The 27,975-nt window shown below is 32.7% G+C and overlaps 1 long non-coding RNA gene across 6 annotated transcripts; it reads left to right on the forward strand.

Moving 5' to 3' along the window:
* The first annotated feature begins 103 nt into the window (after positions 1 to 103).
* On the forward strand, positions 104 to 27,975 carry LOC126820541 (uncharacterized). 6 transcript variants are annotated; one of them, XR_007680002.2, is made up of 8 exons: positions 104 to 526; positions 838 to 1,036; positions 11,545 to 11,617; positions 23,533 to 23,590; positions 24,491 to 24,600; positions 26,556 to 26,731; positions 27,355 to 27,541; positions 27,738 to 27,975. It is a non-coding gene; the product is annotated as an uncharacterized LOC126820541 (long non-coding RNA). The 6 variants fall into 6 exon arrangements; XR_007680003.2 differs by lacking the exon at positions 104 to 526 and adding an exon at positions 605 to 664; XR_008788191.1 differs by lacking the exons at positions 104 to 526; positions 838 to 1,036 and adding exons at positions 5,293 to 5,569; positions 8,477 to 9,791.

Below are 27,975 nucleotides of genomic sequence, written 5' to 3' on the forward strand. Positions count from 1 at the left end.
ATAGTGGATAAAGTGATGCAAAAAATGGATTGAGAAGATACTTTAACAAAAAATATCACATGGATTCTACTTGAATTCTAGGTTAGTTACTGATATCAGTTGGCATAAAAATATCACATTTGCACTGATGGTGGTAATTAAATGGAATTACCTCCCCTAAATCACTTATTGGCCCAAAAAGACTGGCAATGGGCACGAATTTACTTTACTTTTAACAATATATTTCCATATAATATTGCTGAAAATGTAAACAACCATACCAATTTAAGAAAAGCCCACATTTCCGAACCAAAGTTTTTTTGATAAATTGTACTTGTGGCATACATTATTTTACCCTGAAATTGTGAAGAAAAACAGTAATATTTCCAATTCAAATTTGAGTCGATGGAGATTCAATATATTATTCTTTTAATTATCTAGTAATTTCCATCATACTCAACCCAAAGTACAAATCCATGGTCTTTAACAAATATGATTCTAGATGTGATGTTATAAGGTTGTTCACTGTTTATATACTCATGACTAGGTTAGTACATTAAGACATTATCAAAGACCTTTAATTAAAACATGCTGTTTTGTTTATTTACAGTGGATGGCAGTTGCCTTCATAATGTTACAAATAAAATGGTTAAAGACAAAATTATTTGAACATGAACTGATGAGGGTGATTAAAACTATTTCAATACTAGACAGTGAACAAAATGACTTCTCCTTCAAAATTATTTGAAAAACCGGCTGTTTATGTATCTGAGTGTAAGATTTTATCTCTAGCTAGGATTTTTTTTGTCACACTGTTTTTGAATTTTTTGGATAATATCTATGTGTATTTTATTTCAGAATGTTTTAGGTAGCCTGTCTTGTTCCAAATTGTACTATTTTGAATTGCCTCCCTTTAATTGATAATCACTCCAGCAGAATGAGGAACAACAAAGTTCTAAGCCTACAGTCATAATTGATGTACAAATGGTTGGCCAATAGATAAATGAATTCATGCTTACATTTAAGTAAAGAATCAAGAAAAATGCCAGTCAAGCAAGTATATATCTATTTATCTTTTATCTATGTGAGTTTTTAAAGTGACCTTCTTACTGTTTTGTCTTTACGAATGAACATATTTTGGTATAAAATTAGCCAATTCAATTCAGGGTTGTAGCTGATAAGTTGCAGATTTAAGAAAAGTCTCTTTACCCATATAATATGTATAATAAGGATTTCCCAATGAAAACAATTTGCATATATCTTTAATTCATGTTACTTTTTATATAGGTTACCCACATTGGTCGCTAGATGATTAAACTTGACTGAGTTTGGTCATCTGCTTAGGCTAAACACATCTTTTGGAACACAATAACTCTGTTTATAATTGAAGTAGAATGATCAAACTTGATGTAGATGTTTGTTATTCAAATTACTTCACTGATTTTATTGGTGATGATTTTATAGCCTAATGTCTGTCTGTCACACACTTTTGAACATAATGACTCTGCTTCTGAGGTTGAATTTCAATCTTGGTGTAGAAGTTTGTTAATGTTATGTGAATGTTTTGACTGGGTTCAATCATTTTCTTCTTAGGCTAAGCAGAGAGAAAGTTTCATTATATCCACACATTGACTAATATGAAGTTGATTGTGAGCATTTTCTGCTTAGGTTTAGCAAAGTGATAAATGATTTGATTGCTAGAAGCTTTATAAAAAGAAAAATGTGCAAGTCACTATGAGTGTCATCAATTTATTTTGGGATTGAGGCAAGGTACTTTAGCAAGGCAATCTGGTAATTTGTTCAGTTTAGTAAATATTAATTTTAAAGTTATTGCCCTTGCTCATATTACTCAATTTTAATAGATTTTCGCTTTGTTTACCCCATGCATCAAATTTTATTACTTCATATTAAAAGTCTAACAAAGACATTGGAACTAAGTAATAAAATTCATATTCTAAAACAATAGAATAGGTCAATCACAAATAGATTGAGTAGCATTATCTCAAGGCTACAATCATTAAATACTATTTATTCTAAAAGACTGTGTGTATATGTTAGGATAAGCTTAGTCAATTTGCACATCTTGTCTTTCAATCTGATGTTGATAGTTTCATCATGTAACACGTGCAAACCCCCACACTAACTCATGTTATCTACATGTGTAACAGTAATATGGAAATTCACACCACTCGTATGGAAATGAAGAAAATTTGAGGACCACTTTAGCAAGGATGTGCAATGAAATTAGGATTTACAATGAAATTACACCATACTGTTATTTCTCACACTTTGACAATTTCTTTAATTTGAGCTTGTGTATTAGATGAAGTTTAAAACTTCTTCAAATAAACTGATTCATTTTTATGTTTGCCATCACTTAAAAAAAGTGAAAAGTAAGATGGGCTTGAAATGGACGCAGGTTGTGGCAGGTCAGAGTTCATGCTGCCATATTTGTGTAAATGGGTGTACCTGCGACAATTATTGAAGTATGTTTTCCATAAAGAAGCTTTGATCCATTCACACCAGACCAATTAAGTATGGGGATACTGTTGTTATGATGTAGATTTGGGACACTTGTATGTGTATAACAAGTAGCGATAGTAGTAGTATAGTCTGTATCATCTGCCGTTCACAAGACCACCCAATTTAATTTACTCATTTTATTCTGGCTTATTGCTTTTAGATTAAATGTGTCTGTATCAAGTAATTAGTCCGTGATGGAATGTTATGCCTTTTTTGTATGTTAGATCTACAAAGACTCGGTGAGGTTTTTACTATCCGAGAAACAATTGGTTATAAAATAGTAAAATCAGGAACATTTAGACATGAAATGAAATGGGATTTAACATCCTACTGTTCTACTCCAACTGGGCTAATTAAGACAGGCATACACCATACAGTGTGCTATGAGGGAAATTTTGCCTGGACAGCAGCTCTATGGCCTACTCTTGTATCAAATTCCAACTGCCAAGGTATCTTTAACTTGCACGCCAATCTGTACACAGGACCTGCATCACTGACATGAGAAAACTATGTGGTAAAATCCAGATGAACTTTCTTGGCCAACACCGGGAGAAAACCCGCAACCTCCAGACATGAAAATATATGTTACCTCACGGTCAATTAAATCACCCATTGCAACCTCCATTGACAGGAAATATGATATTTCATATGACAATAGGGAGGAGGTGGTGAAGGTGCTATAGCTCATAATTAGCAGTTATTTATATGGTATTCTCTAATTCAAATCCTAGTAAAGGATCAGTTAGCCATGATGGCAGTAAATGTGCTTTTTTAAAATTTGCAGTTGAAAAAAAATTAATCATAAAGCACTCCTAAAATCTATTGTTTTCAGCATTAGATATATTTTCCCTGGTAATTTGGATATGTAAATAGAGAGAGGTAGAGAAATGGGGTTTAATGTCCACTCAACACAAACTACATGTAGGTCATTTCAGGACTAATTTTATTTCAATAATTCGCTTGCGCATAGGGGTCTTTAGCAGTGGGAGGGAAACAGGAGGACCCGGAGAAAACCCATGAGGTTGGAGATATGGAAATAGAAGTTCAATCTCAAAGTAATATATCATTAAAAATATCCTTGTTTCAATTTTATTTAAAGGAGGCATATAAAATGAATTCAAAGATAATGAAGCCATGGAATGAACCAGTGGCATTGCATGAAATATATATCATTCTAATGGAAAACGAGCTAATAGTAATTGGTAAATCCAATTGATAAAATCTGTTTTATTCAAGCCATTCCTTATATTTTTAAAGACAATATATTAAAATATATGTTGATCTTTATGGCACTTATGTTTCTATCACAGAAAGTGCAGGAGAACTGCACCCCACATAACAATCAAATAAAAGCTCAAAAGACAAGACACCCAATATATGGACATATATTTAGACTACTATATAAGTACATAGAGGATATTTGTCGTTTTAGAGTGAATAACATATTTTATTTCATCGAGAAGCAAGAAAACTTATATTTTCACGAATGCGTAGCATGAGTGAAAATATAAATATTTTCTTACTTAGAGATGAAATAAATTGTATTATCATATTTTGTGTAATATTGTTAATTGATATACAGTATTTTTCACCTATCTATATGTATTATTAAATTGTTAGTTATAGCCTTTATAGCTAATGTTATGACATTCTATGCTGGTTATTACCCTTATTAATGCTGGTGTTTTGATATAGCTTATTGATGTGATTCAGCAATCAAAACACATGATTCCACTGACCGATATTATGTGCTTTTGAGAGTCAAGAAGAATTAGTAGTGTTCTGCTCTCAATTCAAGAAACATAATTTGACAGGACTGTCAACATTCATGTAAGTGTAGAGTACTAAATTAATTTGAATATTAATTATCAAGAAATGGTATGATGCATGCGACACATATTTTGGTATATAATGCCATCCATAAAACAAAAGTTAAACAAAATAGGGTTTAGCGTCCTACTTTTCTACACCAACCTATTCTAGAGAACGAAATAGTTCTTTGTCATTACATACAGTTAAAAATCGAAGTGCCAATGGAAAACTCTTTCATGTTATCTTTTAGGGATCTCATTTTTTTTGTTGTTTTTTTTTAAAAATGAGAGAAATTTCTTCTAATAAAATGTCTCTACTTGAAAAAACTCATTAAAAGCAGAAACTATCTTGAAAGTGTAATTGTGTCATTCATATTGCAAGTAATTATTTCTACGATTGTGTAAGACTTGAATAAAGCTAAAGAAGGGTATGTGATAGTTGTTTACAAACCCAAGTACCCTTTGTCCTTAGAATCTTCATAATTACAATCACCGAATTTGCAATTCTCATTTTCTTTTGAAGATTTTCTTTACTATTCAAATCAGGGGCTGACAGTTATGAGTTTGAAATGAGTTGTAATATCTTTGATAAAGAACGGTATGAGGTTGTTTCATTTTGGACGCAATCATTGTAAACAGTTTGTGTTGAAATAAGTGTTTGATCAAGTTGAGAAATTAAACATGGGGAGGATAGAGAAAGTTTACCCACTCCGTTTTGTTTACTTATTTATTGTCACTGATTTCACACGCAGACAATTGCCAGTTTATTATCCTTGCAACATTGGCACAACTTCCATCAACTTTCATTTTTATTCCGTGTAATTTGTGACCTCTTCATAAATTTCTCTGGCGATAATCTTAAAAAATGACAGACAATTTCTAATTTGTGTAGTCGATTGGTATGAATGATTAGTAATAAGGCAGAAATTTGACGGGGCGAGAAGAGTTTTAACCAGTGAGCGAACGGTTGGAGGTTAGTTTTGATGACTTTCCAGTGATCAGTGTAGCTAAGTAAACAATATTTACCGTGGAATGGTAACTTGTTGTGATTAAAATTGATTGTTGGCAAGGAAAGGATTCCTTGGGGTGACGTTTAGACCTGTACACTACAGCACAAGACAAATGAGATGTGATGCTTTGTTTGGTTTCAGCCAACATAGAAGCAATGTAAACATAGCCTTATTCAATTATGTTTGATGAAATTTGTGCAATTTTTAACAAAGTAAACAGCGAGTAATTCATTTGTGTGTAAAGAGGTGAGTGTAGACCTCTGCAGTAATTAACCCTGGCTGAGACGATACCCATCGTAAATTAAGCGCTCAATACAATCACTCCAGTAATTTGTGTCAACAAGATGCTATCTTGACTAAACCTCGGCTGCCCTTAAATGATTACATTTATCTTGACAGAAATATCTCTTAAATATTTTTTTTTTTATGTTATGGTTCAACTATTGTGCTAGGTAATCTTGATAATTAGAAAATACACATTATTTCACAAAAAGCGTTTAAATCTATATAAAAAATGCCAATTTGACCTGCTGGTCTGTGAGAAATAACATTTGATTCTTGTATAAGGGTATGCACAGGTTACTCCAGATTCTCTCTTTCACAGCGTGGAATATAAACTAAAAAACACAGATTTATTTAGTAAAAACCAGAAGTCTGGTTGTATCAAAATGTTTTTTGACAACATTGGTTTTAGAAGAATAAAAATACTAATTTATTTGTTAGATTCATAAAATTAGAGATTAATAGTATATTATGAAATTAAACTTGGGTACATACAAACAATAATAGTTTTGTCACCTAATTATTGAAAATCCAGACATTTAATTACCTACTTGGAATAAAACTGGTTGCACACACAAATGTCTGCAGAACGGAGAGATAACTTTCAAATTTAGGGTCCATATTGAACTATCCCAGCAAAATTTGTAAAATTTTACCATGCAATTTGTCCTGTATCGCGACCACAATGAAAAATATGACCAAAAAGAAAACAACAAATTCTAAAATTCCATGGTTCTTCATTATATCCAAGTTAATGATTCCCACTATTTTCCACTCGCACAATAATTGGGTCTGCGAACACTGCCACTAACTGGATATTGTGTGCTTTAGCGATTCAAATACAATAGGTCTTATCAAGAAATTATGGTACGATGTACCCAACACATTATCACATTGCTGTACAGGTATATGACATGTTTTTGTATAAATGACTTTCCATAGAACAAATGGTAAAACAAAATTGGGTTTAACATCATCATACTTTTCTGCACCAACCTGGATAAAGATAGACTTAAGCCATGCAGACAGTGGTGTTTCTGTCTACTTTTTGCCAAATTCCAACTGCCAGGGTTTCTTTTATGTCCCTATCAAATTACTAGATGCTCTTCCTTGTTAGGCTGTCCATCCAAATGAATTTTCTCGGCCAAAACTGAGATCTAACACATGACCTGCTGGTGAGTGATTGCATTATTCATTGAGCCACCGTTAGTGGGGATGATGATTTTGTATATGTGCTCAATAACGTTGATAGCAGAAGAATTTTAAATCAAATTTTTTTTAATTTGTGCGTGTTTCTAATGGATGAGATAATTACTCATCATGCATTGGCCTTATTCTCCTTTAGGTTATCCATTCTTAATTTCTCTTTTCGTTTATAATTTTAAAAAGATTTATCCTAATTTGCATTGAAAATTTTGAAAAATGGAACATATTGTCAAATTTAAATCTATTTTTGCTCAGTTTTTAAAAATCATTACCGTACATGTATGTGAATTTTGTCTTTCAAATATTCTTACACTACACTAAACTCTAATAAATACTACACGCTAATAGTTTTTCTACTTTAGTTTCTGATTGCATAGAAGCTCTTCTCAAACCTTCATGAGTTGGGTTTCTGTAGTGTCTAAAGAAGCCAATGTGAATTTGTGTTTCATTACTTTGAGTAAACGGAAACCTCTCATGTGCAAAGTCCATATAACTAATGTGTGCATACGCGGAAGACCAAACTTTGCTCTGAAAATAAGAAAGGTATGGGTTATAGCACTTTGCGATGTAATAAAACAGACTTTAGCACACAAGGTTGTTGATTTGGTCGAGATCTGTATATTTGTATGGCTATTATAACTGACTAGCAAGTGTTGATTTTGCCTGATAAGAGAATGTAAATTTGTAATCAAACTGTCAAAATCTTTATCATCCTCAAATACATTCTACATGATATTATGTGTGAAGAAAAATATTTGCATCCCTGATTTGAACAAACGGTAACAAACTGTTATGATTGTAATCTTAGCAAGATGTCAACACAGCACAGTTTGTTTTTGTAGCCAGCCCCCTTTACATAGAATATGAAAACAAATATTAGCGAATTTGGAGGGACAGGAATAAGTGAGTGTCTTTTTCTCGGTTTCAACAATGTACTTACACAGAGCATCGCTATGGGCAGGGCCGCACGTGGTTAAAAACCATAACTCAAGCAAGCTATATCACTTTTATCAATATTTAAACATGGTTGAGTTATTAGACTAGGAAAACTCATCAGGATGTGTGTCCAGCTACAAAAACTCCCACAACCAAATATTTGAAATGGGAGTAATAAACAATTTAACTTGTTCAATATTTGTAATAAGCAAGAGTCCCTGTCTGTCATTCAATCATTGTATATTTTTCAAATGATCTCACTCACTCTCATATGATTCCTGCCATTTGTGTTCAGGTCTGTCCTGAAGGGGAAGTCACTACAGATCTTCAGCTTGTTTATTGATAAATTTGTAAAACTGGAATTTATTGTTAAAGATTAATGCCAAGATTGATGCCAAGACTTGTCTTTGGGTGATGAACAAGTATATAGATATAGTCCTATGTTATGATTTTTGTTTGGTGTTTTGAAAAGTAAGATAATTGAATACCTATAATCTATTTTCTGAATATATTTTATTATTATTGTATGATACAAGAATATGTTTTTTTGAGACAAAATCAGAAGTCTTTGAGAGGAGAATTTCATGTTCTTAGAATTTATTTTTGATACTTATCAATTTGGTTATTTTGGTGGAACCGAAACTTTAGCTGAACCATTACAATAAAGCATTTTTGTTGCTTTATTGTTTTTCTGTGTGCTGTTAAATCTCTCATAATAATATTTTTCAGGTTTGAAAAGAAAAGTTTCACTGTATACAAGAACCATAAAGCTTATATCTCTATCTGTACACTTAAATCATCATTCACCGATTATCCAGTACCCAGTTCTTTATCTTAATGGGAAATAACCTATCCTATTTTCTAGTTTAACCCTTTCCACCTGCAAGATGTTAGAGAAGAAATTCATATAAACCTGCAATTACTGGAATTTATAAAGGAAAGCCGTTGAAAAATGACAAAGATTGGAAATAAGGATATAAATATTTTTCATAACCCAGTCTCTTGAAATTCATAGAAACATTATTTTTTGAAAGTTTTATCAGTGATAATTTGTATGAACCCTAGTTTTCAATGCTGAAAAGAGTTTGACTGGGAAGAAACCTAGAATAGTTTGAAAGCTAATTATTCCTGATCTGTGTTTGAGAATAGTTCTCCAGAATATCTCTGTGGAATATGCCAAAAGCTGGCCAAAAATAGCACAGATATCATTCTATCATTGATGAAAATTGCAACAAATTGCAAAAAAAGTTATTCAGTTTGTAAAAAATTTGATTTAGAATTTTTGTTCTGTTGAAATGTAAAAGATGGATTTCAAGAATATAGTTATTGAACTAGCAAATTTTGTATGAAATGATTCAGGATATCTGTAATGTTTTCTGACCCAGGATTCTGAATGATTGACATATATACATTTGTTATCCCATGAATGCTAAGATGTCAACGTGCAATTCTTAAACATTGTGAAATATCTTCAGACAGTACTGTACTTATGACAGCGATGGTATTTTTATCACTGGCATGATTAAGTTATTAAAAGTTATTAAGAGGACACGATGTATGGGGTATGTAAATCAGAAATTAGTGGATTAGGTTGTTATGGCCTGAAGTGATTCTGTGTACATGGGTTGTGAAGAGTTCCCTAGAGATAACTTCATAAATGAGAAGAAATATCGTAAATGGGCACGGATATGATTGAAGCTCAAAATACTATAATCAAATACTGAGTCAATATTGATTCAAGATAATATGACGCTTATGGACGAGAACAGGTTTCGGAAAGATTTATCATGATAAATATAGATTGAATAGGATATATATCTGTGCCTAAAGGCATTTCCTAGCTTTCACCTGCGATTTATTCTCCATTTTCCCTGACAGATTTATTTACCCAGGTATTGACAATCTAATGAAGTTGGGACAGTAATCAGTCTCCTCGATAATACACAGATTACCCTGATTAAAATACTTTTCACAGATTCCTTTCTCATACAGGTACACTACACACATGCTAACATGCAAACATAACAATGGCCACCATTTAAAGGTAATTAGGCGTTCTTTTCATCATCATTATCTGTGTGTTCTATTTGATAAATTTTCTGATTAAACAACCCTGTTTTTCATGGAACTCTGCGCAATCAGCTTACATGTTACTTATTTTGGTTAAAATTACTTTTATAATTAAATCTTCTGATAGTTTATTCTTGAGTTGAAATCACTGTGTAAGTGAACCACAACTCATGGGAGAGGCAAGCAAAAATGAGTAATTCTTAAAGGGACATTTTCACCATTTGGTACAAATATATTTTTCGATTTGATGTGAATTGTGGCTATGCTATGTAATAAACATGTGTTCCTCGTTTCTTTGTAATAAACAACTATTTTCTGAGGCTATACTCTATACTTAATAAACATGTGTCTCTCTTTCTACATATTAAGTGAATTTCATCACATTATCGCATGCACTATTTTCATGTTATAATAGTAAAAAAAAAAGGACCTTTCTTAATATTTAATAGGGCATTTTATTAAAAAAGTTTCTAAAACTTTGGCTTTTTTCCAAATTTTATGAGTAGGCTACCAGGTATAGATGTCAATAAATACTTATTGTATTGTTAAATATAGATCTTTGATCAGTTGTGCATCGAAGTGATATCACCAATTAAATTTCAAGAAATCTTATACTTTATAATGTATTGTTATCAGTCAAATGACTACATTTGGTGAAGAATCACTTGTATTCTAACACTTGTTATTCTGTTAAGAACATGGCTTACATTGTAACGAGAGCGCCACCTAGTGTGAAAATGAGATGCTGATATTATAACCCTCCATGAGAGACTAAAAAAGACGATGACAGCTTCTAACATAATCTAAACAGCCTTTTATAGGACACAGTTTTGTTGACATCAGTAATAAAAACTGAGATAAAACGAAACTTTCATTACCACAGTTCATTCCATTCTCACTAACACAATAGGGGGATAGTGGCGGCCATGATTTGATTGAAGTTATGAAAGTTGTAATGGATAAGGTACACAGCTTGTACATTTACTGTTGAAATGGACCAGTGTTTACATAATGAATTCAATTATCTGTCAAGAAAAGTAAACACTTGTTCTCCTTGATTGACCGTTCATTTGGAAATCTTGGTCAGTTTGCAGACGCAATATTTCTGTCTACGACTAAGTGACTATTTCGGTAAACATGGACGTGTTGCTTGTCTTTTGTGGCTGCCATTATACAACGGAAAAGCCATCTCCTGCACTTCATCATTTCCAACTTGTGTCAACAATTTTAATTGGCTATAACATACAGCTTCGATTCAACCCTTGACCCCTCAAACAATACCATAAAATTCTTGCAACTCCACACCAAAGTCAATTTTATCATTTAGAATTAATGAAGAGATCAGGTTGTACAGGTTCAAACATTGTTCCACCAGGTCACCAAATAGTTCAATTTTACATTGTGAATGAGTTATAACCAACTCTGTGTATGATCAGAGAGATGTTACATGCAAATTACTAGTATTCAAATATAATTGTCTATCTGAAAATTTTCTTTGAAATTCTCAGGTCATTTTATGAATACAACACTATTATATTGATGATTTATTTTTATCTGTGTTGTCCCCATTGCTTTTTACTTTGATGAAAATAAATCACCATCAGAGCCATAAAAAGAGTAGGAATCGAAGTTCAGCATTTAATCCAAAAAAAGAAATTTGATACTAAATGATACACATATATAAAATCAAATATTCCAAACCCCGATGTTTTTTCTTTTGTCTCCAGCCAGCAAGTCATGTATTGATCTAAAGAATGTCATGAAGTTATGTAATGGCGACCACAGCCATTCGTAGAACAGGTAGATATTTTTTTTTTATTTAATATTCTCTGATTTGTTTATGTGGTTGTATACTAATGTATACTAATTATAAACACTTATATGGATATACTACTTCTGAATTTATTAACATGCTACGTTTCGATACACAGATATCATTATCAAGCAAATAATGAATTCAGAAGTAGTATATCCATATAAGTGTTTTTAATTTGTGAAATCTACTTCTATATGTCTTATAAGAATTTGGTTGTATAATGTCATCATCCAGTCCTACAGTCCATTTACACATTTTTTATAGTAGAAGATAATATCTTCTTCCCACAACAAAAATAGTTTGTATGAGGCAGCTATCAGCTTATTGATTTTCACTGATTTCTGAAAATTACAGAGTTACTTGCCTTGATTGATGATAGCTAGATAACTTTCTGGAAGTCACGTCTATCATCTGTTACTGCCCTGAATTTTATAGTTTAAATTTGCGACATTTTTATTGTATTTTGGAAAGCCTAGCTCTTGGTGAACATATTTTGTTGCCTGACAACCTATGTTCCAGTCCCCCAGGTTTTAATTTGGTTCTGAAATAATGTATACCAGTATTCTTGCTTTCAATAGTTTTGATACCATAAAAATGGTTTCAAGCTTACGACATGTTATTAGAAAGATAAATACAGTTAATCAGTCAGATCGTCATGTCAACTCCTTCATCATCTTTGACATCACGTGAAAAAATAGTTTCAGCTATTTGGTTAGCAACTTTAAATCGTGTATATCAGTTCATTAAAAACACTAACATATGGAATCACATTAGAAAAAAGTTAAGTTTGTCTGCATGTTGAAAACAAATGCCTATATTTATTGTCAGTTTGTGGGAATATATTATGTACAGTGCTTGTTTAAATTGGTTAACTATTTCTGTTAAAAGTTACAACTCGTGATATTCAAAAACAAATAATGTCTTTCCAACAAACAATGACTGTAAAACCTTGTGTACATTAGTTACGATTTTCTAGGGGTTATACTGATGGTAATTTCTATTTAAAGTTCTCATTTTCACCTTGCATTTTTCATCAGCGCCAGAGCCACTCTTTAGTCCTTGTCAAACAATCCTTGTGCAACCCAGCCACGTTGAGAATTTCTCATCAAAGAAACGGAGGGCTTAAGGCTTTGACAAAGCAAAGACGTTCACATACACATTGTATTAATCAAAGCGCGTCCCCATCTTTTCACATATTCAATGGAATGCTTAGTAAAACGCCGAGAGAAACTACAAGCTGTATATGTATGTCGTTCATAATATCTCCCGATTTACTGTGAAAGCTTGCAGTTCCTGTGGTTCGAGGTTATTTCTTTTTTTTTTGAAAAAAAAACGAACAGAAAAACTTGTCAAGTGCACATGGTATAGAGTGTACTTGAGTTTAGAAAATGCACCTCAGGAACTAGGGTGGGGAGAAAAATGTCGTGGTTCAAGTAGTGTAACGTAAAAGCCAAATCTGCTGTCTACCTTGTTGAACTTTAGTCAATTACTTTAGTAAAAACGACAACTTGTTAACTAACAAGCTGTAGCGTGAGATTCAGGTTTTTTAGCCATAAAAAAAAAGCTGGTGGCTGGCATTGACAAGTTGCTAGGCATGTATATGCATGTGCAAATATGTTTATTTGAATTGTTTCAAATACAACGATGATAATTAAATTGAATTCTAATTTAGTATATCCAGTTAAGCTTATTTTAAATATACATGCATGCTACATTTTATGTACAAAATTTTTAAATGTACATACCGGTATGTTATATTAGGGAATTATTGAATTTATAAATGTTTACTGTAGTAGTACATATATAATGAAAACTATTTCTAAAAGTAACCAGTGTTTCTTTATAATTATATATTACTCTATTAAAATGATATATCATTTATATGAATAATAGAGGTACCTTTTAAAATGGATTAAATTAAATAATTTAAATCATAAAGCTGGTACATGGTAGTGTTGATTAAATTTCTTTTATATTAATTTGTGATTTATGTTAGGAAATATTGTGAATTTAAAGATGATCTTTTTTATTTTGTTTTCATGTATGTAACAATAGTATTTGATGTTGATGTTGTCGTTTAGATGTTAATACAAGGAGAAAAACCATGAGTCAGTGTGTGCTTTGTATTTTATTTTCAATATCTGATATTTTATAATAAGAGATTAAATTTCTTGATCAAACATAAAATGTAAAAGCCGTCCCGGTCGCTAAGCCATTCTACCGATTATTGTTTGACTCGATAGAAGTTTTGATAAGCTCAGGATTTTCACTGATCTTTGCGCAAATATGGGATCTTTATTTGATTGAAACAGAGTAATAATCTTGACCTCCAATGCTTGCCAGTTCATTACTATAACATGGCGAAACTGTGAATAGATTCTGTATACACAATGTAAATGCATAAAGTAACCATTTGTAATTAGTTTTGAAAGTATGAATTTTTAAAAAGAGATTAGTAGTTAAAGTGTGAGCCTCTCCTGTTGTTTTGTTTATCATAAATAGTACCGATATACCAAATTAGATATGGCGTTTAACCTCCAGACTTTTCATTTAAATGAATTCCATAAAATTTAACTGATCTCTCGTAATATTTTCTTCTAGTTTGAGATGTGATTGACGAACACAATCTAGAAAATGTAGGCAAAAAGTAAAATAAAAATATTGATTCTGTCTGAATTAAAACTTTCAATATATACTATTCAAAAAAAGTAGGGGATATTTGATTTTGGGGGCATAATACTAAAATATGCAAATGACTACGAAAAAAGTCACTATAGAACCTAACAGAAGAAACATTTCCAGTTACATGTGACGCCCAAACGCACCAATAGCTACCGCATGGAATGCAGGTGATGCTTGGGATCATCATGGGGGTCCAACCCAAGATTTGCACGACTCTGACTTTGAATGTTACAGTCATTGTGGCATTGAATTCCAGGGTGGAAACATCAGTTTAATTGTTTTAGTGACCAGAAAACAAATTTTGATATGCGTCGGCTTACCCAGAATGAAAGGTTACGTGCCCTTGGCATGCTACAGATCGGCACAACACAGGCGGTTGTGGCGCGGACGATGAATGTTTCTCAGTCTGTCATAAGCAGGCTATGGTCCAGATACCATGATACACAATCTGTACAGGACAGACCACGCTCAGGTCGACCAAGGGCGACAACTCAAGCCCAGGATCGATTTATCCGTACCTTGGCCTTGAGAAATCGTGTCATCACAGCAAATCAGATCAGCGCTCGTCTATAAACAGACACTGGTGTGAGAGTGAGTGGCCAGACGATTCGGAATCGACTGCATAGGGGTCACCTTCGCGCCCGACGTCCTCGCGTGATCCCTTGTTTGAGAGATCATCTTATTCAGGCAAGACGTCGTTGGTGTAGGGATCGTCAACACTGGGATAATCGACGCTGGAGCAATGTGATGTTTTCAGATGAGTCAAGGTTCACTGTTGATTTTTTGGACAGACGTAGGAGGGTGTGGCGTCGTCGAAACGAGCGCTTCCAAGACGTTAACGTCATCAGACATGATCGATTTGGGGGTGGTTCTGTTATGGTGTGGGGAGGCATCACTGTTGCTGGAAGAACGGCTTTACATGTTGTTGCAGGGCGTGTTACAGGCCAGTACTACCGGGACAACATCTTGGCAGTCCATGTTGTGCCGTTCGCACGACGTCATGGCCGCCGTTTCATCTTCCAGGATGACAACGCAAGATGTCACAGGGCCAGGATCGTTACAGGTTACCTCCAACAACAGAACATCACCACATTACCTTGGCCAGCACTGAGTCCCGACCTCTCCCCCATCGAGCATGTCTGGGACATGCTTGGACAGAGGTTACGTCAACGTCAACAACGTCCTGCCAATGTCCAAGAACTTGCTGCTGCGTTGCAACAGGAATGGGACAATCTGGACCAAAATGACCTTAGACGTCTCATTAGGAGTATGCCACGTCGGATCAATGCTTGTTTGGCAAACAGAGGAGGATTTACCCGTTACTGACTTGGTTGTGATGCTGTGGTAACTTTGCTGTTTGACCCCGGGTATCATTTTACCCTTATAATGGTCAGTCTGTGCCTTACTTAGTCTAACGATCATTTGGAATAAATCGATGAATGTGAACTTCATTTCATTTTGTCATTTGTTTCTTCGTCAGTTTCATTAGGTGACTTTAATAACACTTAAAAATCAAATATCCCCTACTTTTTTTGAATAGTATATATTTGATTCCTTTTAAGAAATTTGTAGTCTTATACATTTGAAAGTCTTTGGAACAAAATTTAATGAAATGATTATTTCTAATCTGTCGTCAGTTATATCAGGGCAGTAGCATTATATTCTATTCTACCTGCATTTATATCTAGTTGATTATCAAAATCATTAATTAAATGATATGTGAATGTGTTTAACTTGACAATATTTTTTACTCCCACATTTCGGTCCATCAGTCAACCCCGTCTTAGCCCAATTGGAGCAGAACACAGTAGAACGTTAAACCCCATTTCATTTCATTTAATTTCATTTCTGTTGGTCATCAATTGAAACGGAACATTAAGTACCAGTTGGGTTTGTGCTTCACACCAAATTTGAAATAAATCTGTTGAAAACTGTAGCCTCTATTGAGTTCACTCAGTTTACGGCAAAGAGGGGTAACTCGGGAATCTTTGCTTAGTTTGGTCTGAACTGGATTGGTGAGCTTTAAACTTTAAAAGAGATAATTTAGTAATGAGTACAATAAAATTGTTTTAGCAGGTATCCGTCCCAGGATGATTTGTATGTGCATGCCCCTTTATAAAAGCTGTCAGTTGTGGCTTAGTAGTAATTGAATCACATGGAATTAATTCATCATCAGATAAAATATCATTCAAGCAGGTGAAGTTGAATTCGACTGAAACTGAATTACATGAGATTGATGCCATATTGGGCATCACACTTTTGTGATGAAATGATACTTTTAGAGTTGATGTGATGTCAAGTCCAGGTTTTTCATTTTATTTGTTAAAAACCAATGAAATATTTGTCAGTTTGGAATAATTAATATGATGATCAGGATTTCTCTAACATGGATATGATCACAACTGAAGGTATGCAAATTACCACTTCAGACTTATGTTGATTGGTGCTCAATCAGTTATTACTTTGATGTAGTAGGGTGAAAGTAATTTCAGTTGTGTCCAGTCACGCCCTGTATTTATGAGACAATTGTTGGTGAAAACACTCTTTCTCTCTTTCATTGTAGCTTGCATTGTATGTGTCCTTTTACACTTTCTAACGGTTTGTTTGACCAACATGGAAAGCCTTATGGCCTTTTACTATACATCATTGCTAATGGTCATTATGATTTTAATGAGACTTTTATTATTAGGCCGATAAATGACCACTCATGGGTGGACAAAGGTCAGTGTTTGAGATGAGTGGACAGAGTGGTCATTGAGAAATTTTGAGCTGGGAAGGTAACCGATGTCAATTTGGGGTTTTAATTCGTTGACCCCGACAAACATCTGGGGGAGAATTATGGTCAGATTGATTATTACTCAATAAAGAGCATGTGAAATTATCTTGTTTGGCCATTCAATAATCAAGGGTGTGCATTTGTTAATTTAAGGACTGGCTTTAATTTCTTGATAGTTTGATTAGTAAAATTAACACATTTCATGACTAGGATTGGATCGATGTGGATGACTTTCTACTTGTGATTAAATTGGACTGAAGATCAATCAAAGAGTAAAGATGGCACATTAATTAATAAACTTATCGGTAACATCAAAGTTAAAATATTCTACAAAATCTGTCCTCTTATTTCACTGTGTTTAACTAAGCAACATAATTTGACTGATAATGATTTCTTTTGTTGGTTAGTTTTTAAAGCTAAACAGTCTTTGAAAAAAGTGAAATTGATTAATATTTTTTAGTCTGGCGCATTCACAGCGCTCACTTGTGTGAATGCCATAATCAGTAACTCTGGATCCCAAGATAGGGAACTGTCAGGTCAAGAATGAATTGAATTATATTTCTAAATATTCAAATCATTTTGGGAATAACAAGGTAGTTGTTTGATGCATAATGTGGTGGACCAGAGACATGTTAAAAATTTTGTTTCTTTTTTAATTGCACTAGAAAGAGGGATTTTTTAGATGCATCATTTATAATTCTTTAGATACATCATGTATAATCTTTAGATGCATCATTTATAATGTTTCTTTTAACTGAAAATGTGTTAGATTTTTATTTTATAACAATGTTTTTACACTGATCTGGTTAATAAGGAGCTTGTAAAGATAGGGTGTCTCTGATTACAATCTTAAATGGTATCATTTAGTACTTACATTGAATGCCGATTTTACCATTTGAATATTCGAAGTCATTATTCCAATGCAATGCGAATATGCAATTCAGCTGAAGTAATCAATCTTTGGGCCATTTTTGGCACATTTTGATATTTCTAGAAGCTATAAATCTTTCAAATCAAATATTTTTTTCCATTTTCTGTTTTTTTCTTTTGGGATATCATTTAATATCATTATTAAATTAATATTACTAAATATCGCATAGGAGACAAATAACAGACCAGATTCCATCAGTTTTAATTGACAGAAATGAACTAATTTATACTAAAAATACAGTTTGAATAGCCTTGAAAAATTATTTGAATATTGGTGTGAGCTCTAATTTCATGTGGTTTGATTTTTTTCTATTTAAGGATTTAACTGTAAAATGGATTTTGCGCATGGTGTGAATCAAGGGTTGTGCAATTTAATTAAACTTTCATGTAAGATGGCTTGTAAGGATGCACGATTCAATGTATTTGGACATTTAACAAATGGATTACAATACATATTAAACCATGTGTCAAAAGATGAAGCTTAGTTTTTGTTAGCTGTATGAAAAGATTAAATTTTTGACATATGAAGGTCAAAGGTGATAATCAAAATACCGTCTCTGATTTATTTCTACATATAGATATTGAAGACAGGCGCCAATATGAAGTGAAGCCCTTGAGGCATTTAATCTCTCACAAGTTGACCAGGGAATGGAAGTTTTGACGGCAATCATGATTCAACTTACCTAGCCAACTATTGGACGTTATTCACAACCATAATAAATCACACAGCCAATGTTTATCTAGCAAAATTAATCGTCAGTTGGTCCGGGAATTAAATCTCTGACCCTTAAGCTCTTCAGTATTGCCTGATTTGTCCAGGTTATCAAGTCATTTGGGTTGAAAACCTGCAATCAAATAAAGAGTCTCAAAGTGCAAAAATGTGCTTGAAAATTGATATTAAAATTACTTGATTTAATTTCTTGAAGTGGGTTATATAATATATTTTCCTGTGGTCAAGTTTGTGAATGAATGTATGCTTGAAGTTGTTTTCTATTGTTTGTACTTTTCAATAAGTAGAAGTCGAGAATATTGACAGAAATTAGCTCCACTCTCGAGCTGAGTAAATTTGTTTTCTGTCGAACTTGCAAACACATCTCATAAGTAAATATACATAGTCAACACTCTGTGATGACATTTCCAATCACAAGAGATAACAAGCTAGAAAAGAAATCGCCATTTAATTTTCTTCAATATGAATAGTTACTTCATAAAATATCACATTTTTTGGGTTCACATCAACAGAGATCGTGATAGGTGATGATAAGCTGATAATTTTGGAAGTATAAGCGTAATATATAGTTATAAACAATGTAATAGAAAGATGTGGAGGTTTTAAGGTAAATTGTGAATGTGTGCTTACTGTATCTTATGTAAATTTGTTTTTTCTTATCGCCACTATCATATTTGTCTAACTAGTATAAACTTTGGTACAGTCTATAAAAGCTTAACCCCTACCACAATCTGTTGATTCACTTACTATTAACACACATAGTAAAGCTTTTGTCTATATATTGTATAAACTATATCTATATTGACAAAGCCAACCCCTTAAAACTCTTAACACAACTTTCACTACAGATATACATAGCATTATCCATGCATTTTAATATATAATCCTCTACTAGTTGTTGATGGTATCTGAGTTGTTCATATGTTAAAGGAGCTAAATCGCTAATATTTGGGACCTAAAAATTGGCACAAATGGGTTGCAAGGCATATAATAATGAAATATGAATGTATATAAACTGATTTACATTCAATTCAATCGTTTTCGTTTTTCTCTACTTTCAAATCAGTTTTGTTCGGCGTAATACACTAGAAGTCTCAATCGAATGGCAATCTCTAGTGTCTGGTTATTCCAGTCTACACCGATAGTATTTATTGCGCATGCTCTCCAGATAAGAATATGTTGTCACCGAGCCTCGTTCTTTGAGTCCCTTGTTACAAATGGTGCTGAAACGCATTCTGGTACACAATTTGTGTACCAATGGTAAAATGTTTATTTTGTCTTGAATATTGGATATCAGAAGCCCATCTTTATAATAATTGTCATATCTTTAAAGCAGAGGGGTTAAAATTTGTCAATAAAGTAGCCCAAAGTTAAAATATTGTTTATCGATAGGTGGTGCAAAGGAGGCTTTGATTTGTCTAAACATTTCTTAAAATGGTCATCTTTGTACTGGATCTCTGACCAGATGGACAAACCCAAACTAGTCCCCATGTGATTTCACTTTTTCACTAAGATCAACTAGGAGGCATGACATTAGATAATCTTCTATAATTAGGATGGGGTATATGAATACGAATATTCATTGTTTAAACAGTCATAACAATGTTTCAATCCCAAGCTTGTAGCTTGTTATTTTCACCTGGTTCCCCAGTTTTCTTGTACTGTGAAAATTGCCTATGCACTATTGTATTATTGAAATAAAAATGTTGACTACCATATATTAGTCCCAAAATGAGAATACGAAAGGTCACATTAATTTTGGTTCCTGTGTATGTTGACCTCTTTTATGACTGATTAATTTCTTGTTTTGAAGTACGTAAATGAATTTTTAGAAAGGCATACTAGCATTTATACATTAAATTATTGAGAGTTTTCTGCAAACCATGTAATTCTGATTCTATATAACTACATGTAAATAATAATATATGATAGTTATAATTAGGATGAATGATTTATATAAGAAATATGAAGAAATACATTGCGAGCCTTTGTTTACAAAACATTAAGAAACTGACAGATAAGTTTATTAAGATTTTATTCATACCTATATATCAAATTGTATCTGTGTAGCTTGATAGCAAGCCACTTCACACACCAAGATCAAAGTCTTTTAATATATTCACCCCTGATATAAAATAAAGATTATTATGTCTGTAAAACATTGTATAAATTAAATAATAAATTTTGTTTTGGGTTAAAAATAATGTGGTAGTTTCTGATATATTATTATCAGGAAGATGTAGTTTAATGCACTTGCATCAACAAATCACTGTGATGGCTAAAAATGAACTAAACATGACCTTGGTGTAATTTCTCTTGGTATTTGCAATCACTGGTAGGAATGACATCAGTATTATATTAAATAGGTAGTAATATATTAATTGAATTAAATTTCTAAACAATCTATGTAGTTACTTAGTTAATAAATAAAAAAAGTTTGAAGTACTGTATAATTTTAGAAGAAATAAAATTTGATAGACACCGCAGGAAGACAACCAACAATGTCTAGTTACAGATTAGAGTAGGCATTGGACCACTCACTCATCAAACTTGCTTTATGAGACTAGAATATATACACATATGTACCCCACAATGTAAAGAAACTCACATTTATTTTATGAACTATCAATTTTCCTCCAGATCAATTTATATTTAATAAAATAATTAGTATTGTACATAATTTCATATTTATCATTGTAGATTTTCATTGATTCCAAATAACTCTTCTGTAACTCTGTTATCTTACTAAATACATCTTGTATGAAATGGTTTTGATTTGATAGGTGAATTTTATTCATCCTAGACCTTTGCGTTTTGTTAATTAATAGGAGAGATAAGACACGAATGAACAAAGGGAACTACCATTAGGCATTGTAGGTTGTGGGAGTTTATGCCATAGATCTAATTTTCCAATAAAGATAAAGCTAGATGGATATCTTTATATTGATCAGTAAATATTGAAACAAAGATAATCAATCAAAATTAATGAATTCTCCCTGATTACCAGAAGGCAAGCCTAAATAATTGGATGTTTGCAAAAATCAAAGGATTGTAGAAATATGTCGAGAAAGAATTTATTCCCATAACCTCATTGACCTTTGACAGAATCCAATATATGTATTTCATCTCCTAATATTTAAATTTTCAATTTTAAAAGATGTAGTCTATTGTGACATACATATTTCGAAAAAAGGAACTTTGGTGTAGTGAAATAAACTTATTTTGATCTGTCTGTGGATACAGTTTGCCTGGCAACCATCTTAGTGGTTGTTATTAGTCTGTTCTGGAATTGGCAATTCAGTTCATGTTGAATATAAAGAAGTTTTCAAATGTGATTTTTTTAACTGAACAAAATTATCCTCAACTTTATTGTTAGCGTTAAACAAGAAGAAATTACATAGATGTATAATGCCAAATTTTGTTCCACACCCATTGGGTTGGGTAAGATCCACCTTTTTAAAATTCTTTGATGTTCACTAATAACAAAGGTGTTGATCATAATCTATTAGATTTACCTTGTTCATTCAAAATCCTCCAATCCTAATATATGCAATTAAAGTGCTATTATGGCCCTCATCCTCCAAATTTCTTTTGAATCATTCACGTACAAATATATATTTTTTTCATGTACCATTTATATATTATTTTGTGTGTTTAAAGGTTTATTTACAAAAGGTTTATTGAATGCTTTACTATTAATGCTTTCAACTAGACAACTTGAACTCATTCAAGAATATGCAATTATTACTTGTCTCAATGACTTGTGTGCATCATGGCCATGAATCACAATATAAGGCGTGTTCGTGAACTGATTAAAAGAAGTCCAGGAAATTAAATGGATTTGTTGGGATTTCTAAAACGAAGATACAAAATTGAGCGAAAATGCAACTCATTAAAGTAGTAAGGGCTCATTTAAAGATATAAGTGAATCCAGAAAAGCTGCTTCAGCTTCTACTTAAATGATGTGGGCAAAATTGCTTTGAAATTTGCACTAGTGTAAACAGAGATAGTAGAAGCTAAGCGTGTGAATCAATTTGACGTGATAACGTGAGAGGCCTTGCAGATTCGTTTGCTCCCTGCGACATATTCTTTCTGTTTGTTTTGCATGTTGTAGCATATTAATGACGGCACGACTTGATACCTCTTGTTGTCTTCGTCTGTTGGTCCATTACTTCAATATGCTATTCCAGCCAGGTTGTCAAGAATTTAATATGGGCTACAAAACAATAGATCAGAAATATAATGATAATGTCACTTTTATTGTGTAGATTAGTTGAAAATGGAGATGAATTATATACGATTTTGGCAAATGAGTTCAACTTTTAATTTTTTTCAATGACAGCTTATATAATTATTAATTGAATTTCAATTAATAGAATTTCAAATAAATTTTATTTCTGATTGAGTGGTATAGTTAGATCAAGTCACTTGTTTTCCAATGAATAATTTTCTGATAATTACTTAATGGGTTATTACTTGTAATGAGATTTTCATGTGTTGTAATTGTTCTCATTACTGACACAAAAAAAAATATGCGACAACACCTGTTGACTGTCAGGACGATTTAGCTGCTGTGAGCGTATGTTTCATTGCCTGGCAACCTATCTTTAATTGAATTTTAAAATTTTATCATTGTTTGACTGGTGCAATTAAGTTAGTCGCCTTAATCCCTACCCAGACCTGCACCCACCCTCCACCACCACCCCTCCACCACCTCCACCAGAGCCACTTGTCATTTAACAGTGATAGTTTAAATAATATACTTTTTCTTACAATTTCAGTGCTGAAAGTTAAGGTTGATTGGATGTAGGAGCAAAGTTTTTACTTGAATATTCTGAGGTAGATATTAATTTGTTAGTGATAGTGAAACTTTTATATATTAAAGCTCTGTAAATAAATAAATTATAGGAATTTATGAGTTAATTCAAACTGAAAACATATCACTTCATCCTGTCTATACAATGCCTGGTAAGGACAAGTATATGAACAACGGTACTTCATAAGATTTATAATGGCCTCATTATAACTGATATATAACAAGCCCTCTGGGAGGTATTTTTAAAAGAAGTCTGGTATTTAGAGTTTGGTTCGTTGTAGGAGCAAAGTTTACATAGACCGATTCACCGCTACCAGTCTCAACATAACTCAATTCAATCAGCCGATTAAAGCAACACTGGGTTGTGTATCTCATGTACGCAATATGACAGTGTTCGTGCCAGCCACTGTGACCCCTTGTGTCACCTGCCTTTTAAATTGAATGGTGTTCGTTTCCTCTAGCCATGTCTTATTACATCTTATGTAAGCTTTACAGGTCATGACAAATTATATGATGGAATGATCACTCTACTACAAAATATACTTAAATCAGCATTCCTATGTTTCATGCCGTGTCATTCTTGAATACGATATCAGAATTTCTACAAGATATTCTTTTACTTACAATTAATAAGAATTAAGTTACACATCTCATCAAATAGTAATATCATTTTTATATAGAAAGTTGTCATAAGATATTAGATGGGTTTTTGTATAAACATGTTTTTGGTAGTCATGTACATAGTGTGACAATCTTTCCCCTATTAGATTCCCAAATAGAGCAGAATGTGATAGATACATGAATTTTAAAATAATTTATGCTAAATCAATACCCTTCATACTCTGTGTATCAGTATACACTAAGATATTCAATGGATCAAAGAATAATTATAACATTTATGTTGCTTTGTGTTTTTTTTACAGTGAGTAACTTTGAAAACAATAAGATGCCATGTTATTATACAAATAATACAATTTCCCAATAGTGTAATGACTATCAAATTAAAAACCAGATAGTATCTACCAATTATAGGGTAAGTAGGGTATCGTATGATTAGTATGGTACATGGACCAAAAGTTCTTGGGTTTGATCCTGGTGTTTCATTTTGCTTATTCTTAACTGTAGTTACTTAATTAATTAATAAATGATACATTAAAATGGATACAAATTGTTTATTACCTAATATAATAGTAACTTAATTATTAAATAATATTATTGCATATTATAGATAATATTTTTATACGCCCACATTTTCATATGATCACATATTGTCGTCGCCCCTGTCCGTCTATCTATCCGTCCACACTTTGTTTGTTGACATTCTACAGGTCACAATTCTTATCCAATTTTTGACGAATTATTGGTTTATTTCCAAACGATTTTGGTTCCTTTCAATATTGGCATGTATCAGATCGAAACTTCATGAATTATGGCCCCTGATTGTACAAAAAAACACGTTTTTAGCTTTTGGACACTCTAGAGGTCACAATTTTCAAAATGCATGGTTATAACTCAAAGATCTTTGTTCCTTTTGATATTTGCGCATATCGGGATCGTAACTTCCTGAATTATGGCCCCTGATTGTACCAAAAGTTGCATTTTTAGATTGTGGTCTCTAGAGAGGTCACAATTATTATCTGATTTAAAAGATATCACTGTTACACCATAATGTCGCTCGAGTTTCAATTTCGTGAAATTTGGACCAAAACTGTCGGACAAAATGACCGTCCCTCGTACGGAAATAGTGTAAATATATGGTATATCAAGGTTGTCAACCCTCTAGAGGCCACAATTTTGATCCAATTTTGATAAAACTTTAAATTTATGTTTATATCACAAAGGTTTTGGTTCCTTTCGATAATAGCGCATATCGAATCGTAACTTACTGGATTATGGTCCCTGATTGTTTGAAAAATTGCATTTGGAAATTGTGGACCCGCTAGAAGTCAGAATTTGTATTCAATTTTAATAAACGTTTAAATATATTACTGTTACACATCAATGAAGATTGAGTTTGAATTTCGTAAAAATCTAAACCAAACTGCTCGACAAAATGGCAAATTTGTAAGCAAATAATGTAAAAGTATGTGATACCAAGGTTGTGGAGTCCACAATGTGGACACTCTAGAAGTCACAATATTTATCCGATTTTTATGAAACTTGAAGTGTATGATTATAATCCAAAGATCTTTGTTCCTTTCAATATTTGCGCATATTGGACCATAAATTCCTGGGTTTTGACCCCTGATTGTACGAAAAATCACATGTTTAGGTTGCAGACCCACTAGAGGTCACAATTTTTATCCGATATTAAAAAAACGTTTAAATGTTTCACCATTACACCTAAATGACGTTTGGATTTGAATTTCATGCAAATCGGACCGAAACTGCCTGACAAAATGGCCGCTCCTTAGTGTAAATTAGTGTAAAAGTATGTAATACTAAGGCTTTGGACCCTCTAGAAGTCACAATTTTTATCTGATTTTGATGAAACTTAAAATATATCTTTATATCCGAAATATCTCAGTCTGCTTTGATATTTGCACATTTCAGACTATAACTTCCTGGATTATGGCCCCTGATCATACGAAAAATTAATTTTTGTACCCTGCCTGTCCCGTCCCTCTATCTGTCTGGGAAACAATTCTCCTAAATGAGCTACAATGTTCAAACTTGGTGTAGGTGTTTATTAGGTCAATGCCTTGATGAAGTTCGAAGATGAGCATTTTCTGCTTAGGGTAAACAGAGATAAGCAATTTGATTGGTTGGTGCTTGGGGACACAAAAACTTTATTTCTAATCAAGTGAGAATGATGAAACTTGGTGTATAGTTTCATTACCTCAACATCTTGACTAAGTTTGATAATGAGCATTTTCTGCTCAGGGTAAGCAGAGCGATAAGCAATGTGATTGGTTGAGATTTTGGAACACAATAACTCTCCTAATTGAGCTATAATGTTCACACTCACTTGGTGTTGGTGTTTTTTAGGTGAATGACTTGATGGAGTTCGAAGATGAGAATTTTCTGCTTGGGGTAAGCAGAGATAAGCAAGTTGATTGGTTGATGCTTTGGGACACGATAACTTTAGTTCTAGTTAATTGAGAGTGATGAAACTTGACATCAATACCTTGACTAAGTTCGATAATGAACATTTTCTGCTGAGGGTGAGTAGAGCGATAAGCAATTTGATTGGTCAAGTTTTTGGAACACTATAACTCTGCTTCTAGTTGAGGTAGAATATTCAAACTTGGTGTAGGCGTTCATTAGGTGAATGCCTTGATGAAGTTCGATGATGAACATTGTCTGCTTATGGTAAGCAGAGATAAGCAATTTGATTGGTTGATGCTTTGGGGCACGATAACCTTGGTTATAATTAAGTGAGAATGATGAAACTCTGAGTACAGATTCATTTTATCATTACCTTGATTACGTTCGTTGATGAGAATTTTCTACTTAGGTTAAGGAGTGATTAGCAATTTGATTGGTCAAGACTTTGGAACATAACAACTCTTCTTTTAATTAAGATAGAATGTTCAAACTTTGTGTTGATATAGATGTTCATTAGGTGAATGTCATGACTGAGTTCAATAATTAACATTTCCCACTAAAGCAAAGCAGATCTAAGCAATTTCATTGGTCGATGCTTTGGGACACAATAACTTTGATTCTGTCTGATAGAGAGTGATGAAATTAAGTGCATAGTTGATAATCAGTTTGATTCCTCAATACTTTTAAAAAAGATAAATTAATGTGCAATTAATTAATATGTGTCATTTATTGATTTCAGGATTTTGGCGGGGGACATCAGCCTCAGGGTTGGCTTGTTTTTTTTAGCTTGTTCTCTATCCATCTCTTTCAAAATGTGGATGTATCATGCCTGGCAACCACTGGTTTGATGAAATAGTAGGCCAGATAAATAAGAAATTCCCATCTGGTGAGGCAGTATTCACCAGTATGAGAAAGGAGAAATTTAGGTAAATAACTATATCACATTAAAAACAACCATATCTGGATAAGCAGATGCAGTCTGTAGTGGAAATCAATTTATTGGTAATTAATACCAAGATTGTATCATTTTAATTAAAATACCAAAATTTTATCATTACTGCAATTATTAATATAAATATTTTATGATTAATATTAGATTTTGGTTTTGTTTAATTTTTACAGTAATGTCTTGTGCAAAGATCCTGAACCTAATGTGAGTTTGCCCTAGAGTAGGCCTGTCTTAAATCGTAATGGAAAATAACGTCTCCTAGAATACTTTATTGCTTTTAACACAAAGCTCATGATATACAATAGGAAGAAATTTATGAGAAAGATCAATTGGCAATGTACATGCATGTATTATAATGTTATAAACTTATACATCTGGGAATATTAAATAAATAAAATCTTAGAAAATTTA

Source organism: Patella vulgata, chromosome 5, assembly GCF_932274485.2.
Source record: "Patella vulgata chromosome 5, xgPatVulg1.2, whole genome shotgun sequence".
NCBI lineage: Eukaryota > Metazoa > Mollusca > Gastropoda > Patellidae > Patella > Patella vulgata.